The sequence below is a fragment of the Furipterus horrens genome, unplaced genomic scaffold, assembly GCF_987537825.1.
Source record: "Furipterus horrens unplaced genomic scaffold, mFurHor1.1.pri manual_scaffold_6, whole genome shotgun sequence".
NCBI lineage: Eukaryota > Metazoa > Chordata > Mammalia > Chiroptera > Furipteridae > Furipterus > Furipterus horrens.
In genome coordinates, this window is record NW_028327176.1 from 68,724,103 (window position 1) to 68,740,715 (window position 16,613).

The window sequence follows — 16,613 nt, forward strand, 5'->3', positions numbered from 1 at the left end:
GAGGTGGCTTTTAAAAGAAGAAAAAAAAGGGAGAAATCTTTTAGAAGTGGTTCATTTCTTTTTTTTCTATTTTAGATACCTGGAGGGGTGGGAAGAAGTAAGAATCCCAGGAGAGGTACAATACTGGGATTTTTTGTGTGTGTGTGCCCCACTTTTTTTGTTTTTGATTTAAAAAATTTTTTAATATGCTTTATTGATTATGCTGTTACAGTTGTCCCAATTTCTTTTCCCTTTGTTCTCCTCCACCCAGTGACCGCCCCCTGCAGTTGTGACCGCCCCCTGCAATTGCCCCCACCCCTTAGTCCATGCCCGTTGGTTATGCATATAGTTCTTAACATCTTCCTGTCTATTCCACTCCCTCCTACTATGCTTCTTAATTCCTATACCATCTCCCTCCTTTTCTCCCCTTCCTTCTCCCTGCTGACCTCCCCCAATAATGTTCCCCATACTAATAATTGTTATCCCACTCTCGTTGCCTACATAGTTTGCCTTTGTTTCGGTCCCTAGCTTCTGTTGTTGGTTGTTGTGATACAGTTTTCATTTTAATGTTCATAGATTTGATCTTCTTTCTCCTAGACAAGTCCCTTTAACATCTCATATAACAGTGGTTTGGATCTGATGAACTTCTTCAGTTTTACTTTGTCCTAGAAGCACTTTCTCTGCCCTTCTATTCTGAATGACAGCTTCGCTGGACAGAGTAATCGTGGTTGTAGGTTTTTGCTTTTCATTACTTTGAATATTTCTTGCCTGCAGAGTCTCCTTTGAGAAATCACCTGATAGTCTTATTGGTACCCCTTTGTACGTAATTCTCTTCTCTCTTGCTACTTTTAAGATTCTCTCTTTATCCTTAATTTTTGACATTTTGATTATAATGTGTCTTGTAATGGTTCTCCCTGGGTCCAGTTGTTTTGGAATTCTCTGTGCTTCCTGTTCTTGTAAGTCTATTTCCTTCCCCAAGTTAGGGAAGTTCTGCTTCATTATTTTTCACATAATTTTTCAATTTCTAGTTCTTCGCCTTCTTGCAACCCTGATTTGGATGTTGGCCCGCTTATAGCTGTCCCATAGGTTTCTGAGCCTCTCCTCATTTTCCTCACTTTTTGTTTCCTCTTTCTGCACTGGTTGACTGTTTGTTCCTTCCCTATGTTCCAATTTGTTGACTTGGTCCCTGGTTTTCTTTCCCTCACCACTAGTTTTGTATATGTTTTTGTTCATTTCAGCAGGACTAGCCTTCATTCCTTCCCTGTCTTGTTTAAGATCTGCTGTTAGGTCTGTAAGCTTTCTTATGATCAAAGCTCTGAACTATGCCTCAGAAAGATTTCCTGTCTGCTGCTTTGTCAGATTAGATATTTGCTGTCTGGTCAGCTGCATCACCGGGATCTCTATCATGATCTGTGCCATCCTGACAGTTTTGTGTTTACCTTTGCTTCCAGGGTGGGGCTGTCACACCTCTTATGCTATAGGGGGCGGAGCCCCATGCACTTGTCACAACTGGGTGACCCATCTTACCACGCTGTGGTGTTTTCTGTGGGGTTGGGTGTCCAAGAGGGATTCCTGCTGTTCACTGTCTGCTGAGAGACCAGGAGCCTCCTGCTCTGTCCCCACCCCTTCCGGGCCTCACAGTCCAAAGCAATGGGGGTCTGCCTTCCCCAGCGTTGGAATCATAAGCTGATGGGTCTGGTCTGCACCCAAGGGTGCTCCCCAAGAGCTTCTCGCCTCCCCTTAAATACGGGTGTCTGTGCTTACTGCCATCCTGCCGACGTCGCCACTGCTGCTACCGCCAGCACAGCTTGACCTCTCCGCTGCGGGTTCACCCCTCCTACCCATCCGGATGAGCACCACTTCTTTATAACTTCATACATTGTACTTCCATTTACTTTCTGGAACTTCTGGTTATTTCTGGTTTTTCAGTAGTTGTATTCCTTTTTAGTTGTGGAGGGAGACGGAGTGAGTCTGTCTAGGCCACCATCTTGGCCAGAAGTCTCTGGGAAATTCTTTTGATGATGGTGAAGAATCCAAATTCTGGCTACTCTTTGTTTTCATTTCTTTCTTGTAAAATTTGGCTCAGGCAACAATAACATTGGCATATTCATTGTTTGTGATCCCAGTATCCATCCTGTCTTAAGTATATGTTTTTGGGCATCAAGCACTGCCTGAAATGAAGCCAGAACAGACATTTTTTTTTCTTTGTTTTTATCCTCACCAAAGGCTGTTTATTGATTGGAGAGAGAGTGATAAGTGGCCTCCTGTACACACCCCGACTGGGGCTCAAACCCACAACCTAAGCATGTGCCCTGACTGGGAAACAAACCTACAACTATTTGGTGTATGGGACAGTGGTCCAACCTACTGAGTCATCTGGCCAGAGACAGAACAGATATTCTTAATTTATAAAGGCAGTTACATTTTGAGTTCAATAATTATTGAATATGCAGTACATTAAGGCCTGGAGGGGATGCTAACTACAAAGAGCTCAGTCTTAACTGAAGAGAGACCAGTATGTGAAACAAAAGGTGTCCTTGCTGCACTTTGCTGGGATGATTGTGTACATAAAGGCTGGCCCCTGCTAATTTATTGCCATTCCTTTTGACTGTGGAAATATTAATTTTAAAACAGGGAAAAAGAACATAGTTTAATTTCTACCCAAAGATTTTAATAAAGTTTGGGAAAGAATTTTTAACCTAAGCAGTCCACAACTAGAGGAAAGAATGTAAATGTTAAGTTGAATATTTAGAAATGAAATTGCCTAGATTTGAAGAAAAGTCTAGGGACAGTTGCCCCAAACAAGTCATGTATCAGCCAAGTGTAGGTAGCAACTACCCAACCCCTGCTTCACAACGCATGTTCTATAGTTTTGTTATTTGCGTTGCCCACGGTAACAGTTATGTTGTGCCACTACCCCGGCTAGCAACCCAGAATATGGGTTTATACTGAGGCTCGGGGCTACTCACTTGAATCCCTGCGTGGAGTGAGAGTGGGTAGTCACTGGCCAGCTAATAAAGGCTCCTTAAATTCTAATTTGGTTGTCTCTGACCGTTTGGTTCTTGCACTTGGTCCACAACATTTGGAGGCCCCAGCAAGATACCCGGGCACAGGTCATGAGACGGGCCTGCCGCCAGATCCATCTCAGGGGGAGATCTCTGAGAGATGTTCCTCAGCCCCGAGTGGGACACTGGCAGATGGGCGCCCTCCCTATCCTGACTGACTACACAGAGCCGTTCGGATTCTTACCAGTAAGGAGTTGGATTCTGAGGGAAAGGAGTCCTTGGGTTGGAACAGGGGCGCGCCAGGGGGATCTCAAGGGAGGGCCAGACGCAGCATTATCTCCAAGACCCGGTCCTGGACCACGACGGTGGCCGGTGACCACAGGTTTGTCTGTCTTAAGTGTCGTCTTGTCTGTTCAACCTGCTTCATGTGCTACATGTATGCCTTTGCAATGTTTTCTTAAAAACTTCCAGGATTTTAGGAGGCAGCCTTCATTCTACAGGATGCCAGTGAGCCCAGACCAACTCCGCACTCTCTGTGAATTGGAATGGCCTACTTTAAAGTCCCGTGTCCTCCCCCCTCCTCTGAGAGTAAATCAAAACCCCTCCTCCCAAAACCCCACTGGCTTTTTTGTTAGAATCTATCTTCTACACCCACTGCAATGCCTCTGTAAAGCAGTGCCGCCTTTGGTGAGCCCCCGGGCTTCGTGCGGTCCCATGTGTCTAGCTGACATGTGGCAGGACAGCGGCTGCAAGCTCCAGTTCATAGCAATTCCCTGCGCCTTCAGCGGACACCCGGGAGCTGCTAGAAGCCCTGACAGCCCGGTCTCAGAGGCCTAAGTGGGGTTTGGGTGAAACTGTTCAACCTCTGAGTGAATGTGTGAGTAAATGTTATTTCCTCCTTTTGTGTGACTCCACGGACTTTTGTCTATGGAGTCTGAGTGAACTCTACCTTCGCAAGAGAAGAGGCCGAGTGGGCATTTGTCTGGTTTCCTTTGGGAGCTCCTAGCCCGTGTCTGTCTGTGCCGTGAGGGGGGAATTGCTCCTGTGCCTTGTATCCCCGCCCCTGATTGTAATCCAGATTAAGTGCATGTTTGTAGCAATCACCTTAGCCAACATAAGGGGACACCAGTCCAAGCCTGCACCCACAGTTCTTAACTGTGCTCCGGAATTTCCCCAAGTTCCGGGGACAAAACCCCTCCATGTACTCTGACAGCCTGGAAACATTCTGTAGGTCAAAGTGGCCTGCTTTTGGGGTCGGGTAGCCCCCCTGGGGCTACTTTAAATATAAATATAAGCATAAAAATGGTGTCACTCAGGGAGCCAAAATACAGCCAGCAGAAAGGGGAAGTTTATTTAAAGGGAGTAGCAAGGCAGAAGGGAACAGTGCCGTGAGAAAGTGGCCCCAGCTCCACACTTCTAAGGGAAAAGTGTTTTGGTATTATCTTGTAGGTGGCTGGTCAAAGCCAAACAAACGTGGTTTGCTTTAACATATTCTATAATCACGGGAGGCTTCTAATTCCCGGCTCAAAATATCACTATCTCCCAAGCACCTGCAAGCACAGGGAGTGGGGTAACAGAACATGAAAGAAAAATTAGGCCTCTGTGCTGTCTCCCACCACCTTGTAGCCCTGGCCAGCCGGCGGCCAACCAGGCAGAGGCACAGGGGATCAGAGGGATCAGGCCCCTTAAAAATTTCCCCAGAGAAATTGCTTGCCGCATTTCTTTCCACCCCAAGTAACTTTTAGCAATTCAACTTGCATCTGAATACTCCCTGCTGGAACTGCAAGGAGGGGCAATGTTAAATTTGCTAGCCAAGCAGCCATCGAATCCCCTTCCTACAGGTTACAGAAACAGCAGAATGTCTCTCTCCAACACGGACAGAGGGGGAAAAAAAGGGACACTTATAAACCTCTGGACATTTTTCTTCAAACTATGGTGCAAGTGGCAATGGCAGCAGCTTGACTCCCAATCAACAATACCTCTAAAGCTGTAACGAAAGGGCACTCAATATCCTTGCTGCTTCAGCAGGGGGCACATTCCTATATCTTAACGAAAAGTTTGTTACACATGAATAAAACTAATGTCCATTCTAGACATCCTCTTCAATGGGAAAGGAAAAGAAATAATCAGGTGGGTTGCTATAAAAATATTAAAAAGCAAACATCCTTCCAGTCAGGGAATTGTCCCAGCCTAACAAAAGTTTCACAGTATAGACCCTGAATGAAATAACAGGCTGGAGAATAGGGCTCAGATAAGAGACCTTAAAAGCCTCATCATCAGGGGAATCAAGGAGTCCATTCCCCAAGCACAGAATGTCTCCAAGGCATTTGAGATACAGCTCCATCAGCATTCCTACGGAAGCTCAGGGACCAAATAAGAAAATATTCTGGACTAAATCCAGAGAATGCTGTAGGACGGGGACTCTTCAAAAAGTCACCGTTGTAACAGAATCTGGCCAAATATTTGTAAGAAATTGCAAAAGGTAAATAAATGGGCCAAAAAGAACAACTGAAAAACTCCTCAGGAAAACTCAAAGGTGTAGGTTAAAAAAGGAAAAAAAAAAAGTTCAAAAAGCTGCAGAATATCTCTGCAAATCTAGGCACTTCTAGCTGCCAAATACTAAGTTTAAGTATAGTCCTTCACCGTGTAAAAAATAGAACAAGAATTGGAAGCATGTTATGGTTAAATCTAAAGAAGTAAAGGGTATTTAAAAAGTTTGTAAATGTTACAAAAAGTATAAGAAAAGTTGTAACAATAAAAAGAAAAGTCATAGAAGTTTTAAACATGGGAAAAGGAAACCTCAGCTGCTTGTGTTCTAATTTTGTAAAAGCGTACCTTCGTCTGTTCTGCTGTGGAATTCTCTGTATCTGTTTTTGACCAGTAAGATCTAGGAAAGGTTGTCTGTAAACTAGTTGGCAAAAATTCCTTTTGCCACCCAGGACCCAGGAAGGGTCATTCAGGGCTGCTGAGTGCTCCAGCCTGGGCAAGTGAACATGTCTCTGCCAAGGGCATGTCTCTCTAGGAGGCCAGTGCACATACTAGAGAGAGAGGGCCTAGCTATCTGTGTTTTGAATTATTGCTCTGTTTATGCTCTGAAAGGAAAAATTGAGGTTTCCCAGGGAAATTTAAAACTTCTCATAAAAGAAAAAGAACCAGGGAAAGTGTAAGGCATGTAAATGAAAAGGTTTGTTAAAAGTTTATAAAAATTTAAAAAAGAAATTGTGTAATTTTAGTAACAGAAGGTATAATGCATAGAAATACAGTTTTAAAAGAAAAGGATTTTCCTTCATGCCTTTATATTTTTCTCCCTACCTAATCCCTCCAGAATTTGGCAATTAAAAAAAATAAGCAATGACATTAGGTTTCTTTGAATAAAACTAAGAAGACCAGTTGTGAATAAAGGTATTGTAGAAAAGTATTGTTAACCAAGACTGACTGGAATGACATGCCTGAAGAAGGCATGCTTAGGCTCTGGTTGTTACCAGAAAGCCTTAAGGAACTGGACTTGACTTTTAAAGCTAAGAAAAACCCATAAGGAAAAAGCCTGGCACCTTGGTTGGTGGTGCGGTTCGTAGCAATCTTTCCAGGGAAGGAACAAAAGTTGCTTTCCTGAAAAATAGCTAAAAGGAACCTTAAGGCACAATAGAAAATCCAAAGGACTTGGAAAAAGCAAATGTTTACAGGCAAGGCTGAATGGCAGGGGCGTGGCTCAGCTTCCGTTCCCTAATGGGCAGACTAACAGTCAGCATAAAGGTTCCTTATATAAGTTCCAGCAAAGCAGACTTAAAAAGTAGTGATCAATCACTACTCTTGTTGTGTTTATGTAAATAAACAGGCTAAATTAAAACTGGACTTAATGCAGTCCCTTTAATAACAAGGAGGGTAATCTTGGGGAGAAAAATCATGACTCAAGGAGAATCACAATATTCAGTGGTAAACTATAAACCAGTGCAGCTAACTGTCTATAAAGTTTATTTTCATTTAAAAGTTAAACCAAGTCTGTGACATTACCAAAAATACTTAATTTACAGGCAAAAAGAATGTCAAGTACCTTGCAACTAAATGTCTTCCCAATAAGACAGTCTCTTAGATTTAGAGACTGGTATGTAAATTGTGTTGTGTAAATTAACGTGTGTGTTCTTTCTGTTTTCATAGGGCATAAGCCTATGATCTCATTACCTGAGTGATTGTCTGTACATATAGGCCTCACTTAAGAAGCCCATCTGCAGTGCCGCATCCTAAGACTCAATAGTATGGCTGAACTAAGTAGTTGGGTTGGTCAAATATAGGGTAGTCTATGGGCTTCACTTTAAAACTGATTTCCCCCTTTTCTATCCTAATGGCTTAGACAAAAAGGGCCCAAAGGTCTGAGGGCGGGGGGGGGGGGGGAATCCTAAAATATTCCCCTCAGCTTAAGCTAAGTATAATGGGCAAAAGGGCTTTGCATGGGTGTGACATGCCCTGCACACCTTCCTCCAAAGAAGCCATTTCTTTTCCTAATGTAGGATGTTGAAAAATTAATCCCGGCCTTTTGTCATATAGTGGTTGTGGGTTGAATTATGCCTTTTAACCCTGTCACCAAATCTGTTGCCTCCAGAATATGACAGATGCCAGCTTGTCCAAAAGTGCCAGCCCTTAGAAACTGAGCATGCCCCTACCCGAGACAGCTAACTGACCTGGACTCTGCAAAATCCTTCCCCATGTGGGAAGGCCACCCTCCCCTCCACCCCCACTCTTATCGAAATTCCTAGACCCAAAGGAAGGTAGGACGACTACATGTTCAGCTTGAAGCAGCTAGAAAAGCATGAGACCTTTGCTCATTGTCCTCTATAAAATAATGGGTCTTAAGTCTAAGAAGGGGAATTGTACAGGGGCTTCATTCCATTAAGGGCCTGGAAAAGTTTTGGTCCTAAGGTCGCAATATCACCCTTTAAATACCCAGGACTCAAGGATTTGAATCCCCAAATAATACCAGTGGGGAATGTGCTGGAGCTTAAACTAGAGTGGAAAAGTTTTGCAAAACCCCCATGGTGACAGCTGCCCCCAAACAAGTACAGAATGTTAGTTTTCTGGTTGCAAACCCCATAGGGACAGCTGCCCCCAAACAAGTCATGTATCAGCCAAGCGCAGGTAGCAACTACCCCACCCTGCTTCACAATGCATGTTCTATTGTACAGTTTTGTTATTTGCCTTGCCCACGGTAACGGTTATGTTGTGCCACTACCCCAGCTAGCAACCCAGGATATGGGTTTATACTATATAAGCAGCTTTGTACTGAGGCTCGGGGCTACTCACTTGAATTCCTGCATGGAGTGAGAGTGGATAGTTGCTGGCCAGCTAAGAAAGGCTCTTTACATTCTAATTTGGTTGTCTCCAACCATTTGGTTCTCGCACTTGGTCCACAACAAGCCAATGATAGCTCTAATTGTAAAACACTGAGGACATGGTACAGTACAAAACAATCCTTGGAGCAAGGTAGATTTCATGCGTTTATTCAGCAAGTATCTACTGAGCATTTACTATGTGTAAGGCATGGTGTTCAATCCAGTGAATACAGCAGTTAACAAAATAAAATTCCCTGCTCTTATGAGGCTTATAGTCAAGTAAGAGTGGAACAGGCAGTAAAATATATGCATAGTAAATAAATAGATTATATAGCAAGAAATTGAGAGGGAAAACAAAGAGTGCTGTGGAGAGAAGCACGAAGCAGGGTGCAGGAAAACAGATGCGCGGGAAGAGGCTGAACTTTCTAAAGGACGGTCGTGTTACATCTCATTGAGATAGAGGTATCTGAATAATACTTTAAGGAAGCAGGGATTTGTGCCTCCCATGTCTGCCATTTGAATTTTACCTCTTCCATTCACTTTCTGTGTGATGCTGGGAAAGACGTCTTATTTCTGAGTCTCCATCTGACGATCTTTAAAATGGGAGTAGTGATAGCTCCTCACAAAGTTTCATAACAATGTATATTAAGTGTTTTGTGCATAAGATTTTTTTTTAAACCAGTACAAATAATGGCTAACATTTATTAGGCAATTTTTCTACCTGCCAGGCCCTCTCCTAGGCATTACATAGGCAGTATCTCTTCTTAATCCTTACCATAGTTCAGTGAGGTAGGTAGCATTCTATTCCAAATTTACAGATGAGACATTTTAGGCTCAGGGATTTGAAATGACCTGTACAGCATCACTAAAGGAGGAAATGGCCTAGCCAGGACATGAAGCTGGGACTATCAGACTCCCAAATCTACTAAATCTCTTGCCTCACTTACTGGCTGTGTGACCTTCCACAAATCACCCCCTAAGCCTTCATCTCTCACTGTTTAGGAATTTGTCTTCCTATCATATGCCTTGATGAGTATCTTAACTCAATCCAGTTTGGCCCATATCCAGGCTCTGCAGTAGGAAAACACAGATGCCTAAACTAAAACAGGACAAAAAAAGACTGCACCCTGCCACACTCAACAAATTGATTTCATCTCTAACCCAATTTTGATCAGTGGCAGAGGCTGCCTGGTGCCCTCGACTGGGAAGGATTTTAGGATTACAACTGCTCTGAGCAGGCCACAGTGCCATGATCTCTTAGTAATGTCTGACATGGATGACAGCAAAGGTCACTGTGATGCAAAAGTCACTTCAATTGGTCCCAAATGGAAAATCCAAGTATCCTTGCAAAAGGAACCCGTGCACTCATTTTCTTTTGCTAAGGTAGAGAGCAAGTTAACTTCGTCGAACCCAGTTACCAATGTCGAGAATGTGAACATGAGCTTAGGAGTCATTCTCTCCATTCTCTAGACATTATTTAGTTCTCAACCTCTATCCATCAATTAAAACATCTTTGGAAACATGGTACAGAAAGAAAAGATAGTTTTCAACTACTTTTGAATTGAACACAGAGGATAAACCAAAGACATCTGCTTGGTCAGAAAGGAATCTGGTTGTCCCTCGGATCACCTAATGAATGGCAGCCTAGGAAAGGCAAAGAAGGTGTTTTTCAAACTGCTGATTAAGGGACCCACGTCCATCTCAACAGGTCCCAAGAGCCTCCTGATTGACCTCACAGCACATCAAGGAGACCATAAAACAACATGCCAACCAGAAAGTGCATCGAGGAAGCAGACTCCTTCCTAACAGAGGAGAAGAGGGATTTGTGCAGGAACTTACTAAAAATAACTCCCAGGTACAACAGGCTGCATTACATCAGTCACATTTTAATTATCATGAATGAAGGCAGCCTGGGACACTGGTAAAGCAAAGTCAAGGAAAAGCAGCAGTCATTTCTATTCAGCATAGGGGTTCAGTGCAAAGGCTTGAGAGCTTCACACAGACCTGGGTCCCATCTGAGGTTGGGCCACACCTTGCTGCATGACCTCGGGCAAGTCATTTCACCTCTCAGAGTCCTTACCTAAAAAGTGGAACTACTGACATAGCTTCCCCCAGATCATATATTGTGATGATGACATAATATAAAGAACACAGACCACTCATCAGAGTGCCTGCAGCACGGTAAGCCCTCTCCCAATGTGAGTTTGCTTACTGTTTTTAAGATGACGAGAGCATGTTTCTATTTCCTGGGGAGGGTTTATGCAGATACTTACTAAAGTGAGTCAGAATTCCCATATGAAATTGGAGAGATGTAGTGGGGAAAGCTGCTAGATAAGAAATCTCATGCTGGCTTTGGCAGCACGTACACGAAAATGGGAACAATACAGAGAAGATTAGCATGGCCCCTGCACAAGTCAAGGAACTAGTATGAATGACCCATGGACATGGACAACAGGGTGGGCACTGACTGTGGGGGTGGGATAGGGGGGAGCACGGGGGGGGGAATAAAAGAGACAACTGTAATAGAAAAATAAGAAAAAAATCATTATCAAAAAAATAAAAAACGAAAGAAAGGAAGGAAGAAATGTAGTTCTCAATCTGTACTCACTTGTTATTCAGCCTTGGGAATTTTACCCCACTCCTCTGAGATTCGGTGGGCGCAGAGTCTAAGACAAGTCCCAGCTTTACCTATGTGACTCATCTGGTTTCCTGGTCTGTAAAATGGAGATAATGATAACAAGGTTAAGAAAATAAGCTCTCAAAAATGTGAGCAAGATTCTTAGCTTTTTAAATAATTTATATAATCATAATTTTATATTTTAAATTAGAATACTGAGTGTGTTTAAAATATCTCTCTCAGATTTTACCTTGCTTCTTTGCTTCTTGAAGGGGGGAATGAAACCAAGTTGTGGTATACAATTTGCCGCTGACATGCCACATGTAGGGATGGGAGAACGGCCTAGACATTGGCCACTGTTAGTCTGGGGGAGACCGAGAGCACAGAGAACGCCGATCGAGGCACCAAAGAAAGGAAAGGTTTTTTCCAGGGCTGGGGAGTGGGAAGCAGTGATGGAGTGACCCAAGTGATCAGCCAAATTATTTCCCTGTGTTATAGGTCCCTTATCTTGTTGATGACCCTTACAATAAAGGATGGCTACTTTTTTTTTTTTTTTTTTTTTTTTTTTTTTGGTAGCGGGGCAGCCTGTAAAAGTTTGAGAATTAGATTCTTGTTAATAATTGGTATTTAGAAGTGAGGTATTTCGTTCTTGCCAGATGGGGGGTATGGGAATGAATGACGTGATAAGCATATTTGGAATCCATGTAGATGTTGACCTCTATTCCTTTGGCCCGGACTAGGGCCTGAGGTTAATGCTCTTAATTCTGCTTGCTGAAAGGTTGTACCTGGGGGCAGGGGTCCTGACTCAAGGGTAGTCTCAAGCGTGAAGGTGGTGTATCCTGCTCTTGGGCAGGGATGCTTAAGAGAACTGCCATTGATGAACCAGTTAGGCACTGGAGGAGACAGGGAAAGCCCTATTTGGGGAGGGATGAAGAAAATGATCTACTATATCCAAGTAGCTGTGCCGAGAGTCAAGTGTTCATAGGCAGCAGGAGAGGAAGGAATGATGCCGCATGGAGTGAAAGGGGAGACTTGTGAAGGGATACTTGAGGGCTTTGTAAAAGGAAGGCATGCAGGAACTGAAGGCATGATGGAAATGAATTACTTACAGCCTGGGGACTTCAGAGAGAGGAGACAGAGTGAGAAGAGAAGACCTCAACAGTAGCATAGGGAACAAGATTTAAGGAATAGCCGCTGCAGCGAGAGCTCTTAGGCACGCAGGCCATCCCAGAAAAGGAGAATCTACTTGTTTGGAGAAATAGGCAACCGCCCTGGTCTCAGGTCCGTATCCTGTGCTAAGAGACCAAGGGCATAGCCATCCGGACTGTCGGTATAGAGAAGGAAAAGATTAAGGGGGTTAGGTAGGGCAGTAGCAGGGGCCGGGCCCAGTGCCTCTCTTAAGCGCTGAAATGGAAGGACAAGGGCTTGCGGTCTGTCCAGGGGCTCGTGAAGACTTCCACAGGTGGCCCGAGAGAGGCATTTGGCCGTAAGACCGAAATCGGGAACCCATTCTCGCAAATAGTTGGCCAAACCGAGGACGGAGAAGAGCTCTAGCTTGGACTCGGAGGCTGAGGGGCTGGCCGGAGGAGGGCAATTCCAGCCTCCCGGCAGCGCGCGGCTGTTCTCCAGCGCGGCTGTAAGGCCACGTTTCAGATGCAGCGCCGCGCTCCTCCTGTTTGCTCGGGGAGCGGGGGAGCGGGGGCCCCGGGGCAGGAAGCCAACCAGGAGCTCTTTACCCTCGCCCCACTAGGCCGACGGAGGACTAGGCTGGGGGCGGGGGGTGGTGAATTCAGGAGAGCGGACTAGAGACTGTGCCTGAGTTAGCTCCACTCCTCCCCCCTCTTCCCCTTCCTCCGCCCTTCCCCCCGTCCTCCTGACCCCACTGGTCCTGCGCTCTCTCCCGTAGCCCTCTTCTTTCCCTCATTTTACAGGCATCGGTGGTCCTCTATGTGTCTGCTGATTAAGGAAAAGGTGCAAATTCCTAACATTGGAAGCAAGAAAAAAAAAATCATTTCCTCCTTTGCTCCCCCGCTGTGTGCCTGCCTCTCCCTAGTCGCCCCTCAGGAGCCCAGCACCCCCGTCTGCTTGCGGGCTCAGGCGGCCGAGTCTCCCTTAGGGTGGGCTCCGAGGGCGCCCGGGGCGGGGCAGGCGCCTCCGCCTGCCGCTCACCCGCCGCTCTGACCGCCGCTGCCACCGTTCCACCGCCGCACTTCCAACAACAGCTCCGACCGCCGCCTCTGCCACCGCCGCTTCTGCCATGTGGGCTTCCGGGGCTGCCTCTTTTTACAAACCCCTCAGTTGGAGGCACCAATCCTGAAGAAGTGACAGTTACTAGCTATCAGGCCCCCACACAGACCTGACTCGGGACAACTGAGCTACGTGCGCACCGCGGGGTTAACTCCCAGGAACCAGGAACCACCCAGCACCGTCTCCTTGGCTGCCTGCCGTGTGGTCTGTAAACCTTGAGGGTGAGCCAGGCTCTCCAGGAAGTGCTTGGGTCCCTTGTGGCATTCACGCTGCTGCAGGAACACGCCGACTGGGGCTCCACCGTCACCTTCTCCACCAGTGTCTCCGCATGGCATTCCTGATGCTGACTTGGTTCCACTCCTAGCTTCCTTCCTGGCTTTCGGGGTTCAGGCTCGTGTGGCACCGACAGGAGAGGCGTTTTCACAGGCTCAGGACCCCTGAGACAGGAGCCCTGCCAGAAGCTGTCTGGCTGCCACTGCGATGGTGCAGCAGATGGAAAGATGAAGGCGGGTCAGAGGTGTGGCACAGCGAGGGGCGGGTGCACTCTCCACTGGGGATGGCTGTGACGCTCTCAGGAGCTCACAGGCACCAGCCACGGTGACACACAATGACGAAGCTGTCCTTCAGTCCCCCTGTCACAGGCAGGAAACTGAGGTGCCCAGAGGACGTGTGTCTCGGGGTCCCCAAGCCAGTCAGCAGCAGACTGGTAGCAGAGTGGCACTCTAGCACATGGCCACCGCCCCACTGAGGGGCCCTGTGACTGCCAAGATGAGACTGTCCTCTAGGGGCATCCCGGAACCCCCCCTCCCCTCCTTACGCTCCCAGCTCTGCACCAGGCTACTCACAGGAAGGCGCATCAGGAGACAATTTCAGGATGCCTGGCCCATGAGTTAACCATTTCAAAAGAAGCATTTAAAACTTGGGGACTTCTAAAACCTTGGACGACATCAGCATTTGGAAGGCTTGGTGTCACAATATGTGATAAAAGAAAAATGACATGAAGACAGATGCGAAGGACGGAAGCAAACAGCTGAGAAGTCTGTAGAGAGAGCACCAAGCTTTCACCTTGAAGCGGGGAGAGGGACACGGAAGTCAGCACTGGCCACGCCATGGCACAGACGGAGCCTGAGGCCCCTGGAGCCACGGGAAAGGCCCATCTGGAGTGGGGATGGGGCTGCAGCAGCGGGGGGACTGTGCACACCCATCCTGCCCATGCGAGAAGGAGCAACTCGAAGCCTTGAGGACCCCCTGCTCCAGCGCAGGCCCCCTACTGAACCTCCAAACCCCCCACCCCGAGAAGCTGCAGACAAGAGGATCCTGTCACCATGCCCCTCTGCTTGCCTGGCAGGAATGGTGGCCCTTCCCCCTGGTGGCAGTGGTGTTGACTCAGACACCCTGTTCCCCTGACATGCCTCCCTGCTGCCCTAAGGAAGCGTGATCGAGTCCTCGGTCCCACATGGGAACACGTGCAGTGACGGAGTCACTTTGGCTGTCCAGGGGCACGGACCGATTTCACAGCCTCATGCGGCCTGGGAACCCAGACAGGCCCTGCTCGCTCCTGTCCGCTAGCTGCACAGCCAGCCCCGGGCGGCAAGCTTCCTGGGAAAGGCTGGCAGCCAATGCGCCAGCCCGTGCTGCTCAGTGCCCGTGGCTCACGCACGGCCCGGGAGGGCCACCACCACTGTGGGAACGAGCGGGGCGCAGGGCTCCTACAAAACGTGACTTGGGGCACTGACACTGGAAGTTCATCTAGTTTCCATGCCTGAAATGCTACTCTACTTTTGTTTTCCCTTCCAACCATCACAAAAACAAGAATCCTCCTTTGCTCAAGGGGCCGTCTAAGAAGAGCACTGGGCAGCAGTGGGCCCGTGGGCCCCTGACCAGACTATGCAAGTGACGGCTGAAGGCTCAGCGCATTTGTCAGGCAGGGGTCTGACAGGGTCAGGAAACCAGACGTGGGGACAGTGCAGGGCAATGTCCTCACCTCACAGTGACTGTCACTGTCACAGTCACTGTCGCCGTCACAGCGACCCAGGAGGCTTCCACAGGTGAGGGCCCAGGGGACACGCATGTGCTCAAGGTCACCTCGGGTCAGCTGAAGACAGGATGGGCAAAGAGGAAGGCGGGTGCCTGAGATCTGCCCGCGCACCCCCTGGCAGCCATGGACCAGTGTGGCCAAACCCACACAGCAGCGAGGACACTGCACAGTGACGTCTGGGCCACTGCGCACAGGAAACTCACCGTGAGTGGAAGCGGCTGCCCTGTTTCTCGCAGGAGCCAGTTGACCCAGAGGCAAGCTCAGCTGTCTGGCTGTAAGTCCGTGAAGACGCGCACTTTTCCAAAGTTGCAGAGCGAAGACCATCCATGGCGAGTGCTGTGCTCGTCAGGCCCAGGTGGCCGTCCGGCCACCAATGAACAACCGTCCCTCCCTCGTGAGGAGCAACAGGCCCTCCCTGCTGCTAGTTCATGAATGCTGACTCCTGTAGTAGGAGGTGTCAAGTCGCCCGCAGACAGCGCACACAGTGGGGACACGAGACACACACTGTGACCTGTAAGTTTCTAGTTCATGAAGCCCGTCCTCAAGTGCTGAAGCGCCGGCCTCACCACAGCTGATACTTCTGAGCACCTCAGTCTGTGTGACCTGATAACCAGGCCCCTCCCCCGCCACTGCCGCACACCTTATCAGACCTCCCAGGGCACAGCGCTGGGACCAGCGGCCGCATGGCTCTCACCAACAGCGGACATTCAGCAGGACATCTCTGGCCACTTTCCTACAACTCTGGTTTGAATCATGAAATCTAGAAAGTTCACTATGACTGTGTGCACCTCAAATTCACCACTGAGACGTGATGAAGAAGCTGAGTTACCTTTTCCAGGTCAAAGCCCCAAACGGCTTTCATGGGATCATGGGTTCACATCATTTTCCACATTTGTTCTGTTGCGTCAAAACCACGTTCTGCCGTTCATCCAATACTGAACTACATTTACATCAATAAATGATTATCTCATGTTAGTACAGGAATGTGAAAATAAATATTACCGTCCCCATTAATTTCATCTGCAGATCCAGGTGGCATGCAAAGAAAGGGGGAGAGAGGGAAAACACTATTAAAATGACAAGTATATCAAAGCATAAGGAAAACAAAAAATTACCCCTCAAGGTCTACTTCCAAAGATAAAAGAAAGGCTGTGACAGTACCGCCTCTCCTTGATTTAAGGCACAGCGCAAGTTCCACGAGTTCTATGCTGTGGATACGTTGTACAAAGTTACACAGCAGCACTGAGAGTCTGTCCGTTTCCAGCTAAGCGAAGTCAATTGCATTGCCTCTCACAATTAAGCGTTAAAATGGCTTCTGCCCCCTCGGGGGGCATTCGGACCCTTTCAGAGAACAACGAAAACACACAGGGATTCGTGTGTGTACTGAACGGTGAGCAGGGGCC

The 16,613-nt window shown here is 47.4% G+C and overlaps 1 long non-coding RNA gene and 1 pseudogene across 1 annotated transcript; one reads left to right on the plus strand and one right to left on the minus strand.

Annotated features, from left to right (window-relative positions):
* Positions 1 to 8,491: 8,491 nt before the first annotated feature.
* On the minus strand, positions 8,492 to 15,690 carry LOC150006421 (uncharacterized). The gene is made up of 3 exons (XR_016511942.1): positions 13,367 to 15,690; positions 10,917 to 11,022; positions 8,492 to 8,901 (listed from the first exon to the last, which is right to left on the minus strand). It is a non-coding gene; the product is annotated as an uncharacterized LOC150006421 (long non-coding RNA).
* LOC150006422 (U6 spliceosomal RNA) lies at positions 10,652 to 10,722 on the plus strand (annotated as a pseudogene).
* Positions 15,691 to 16,613: the final 923 nt, after the last annotated feature.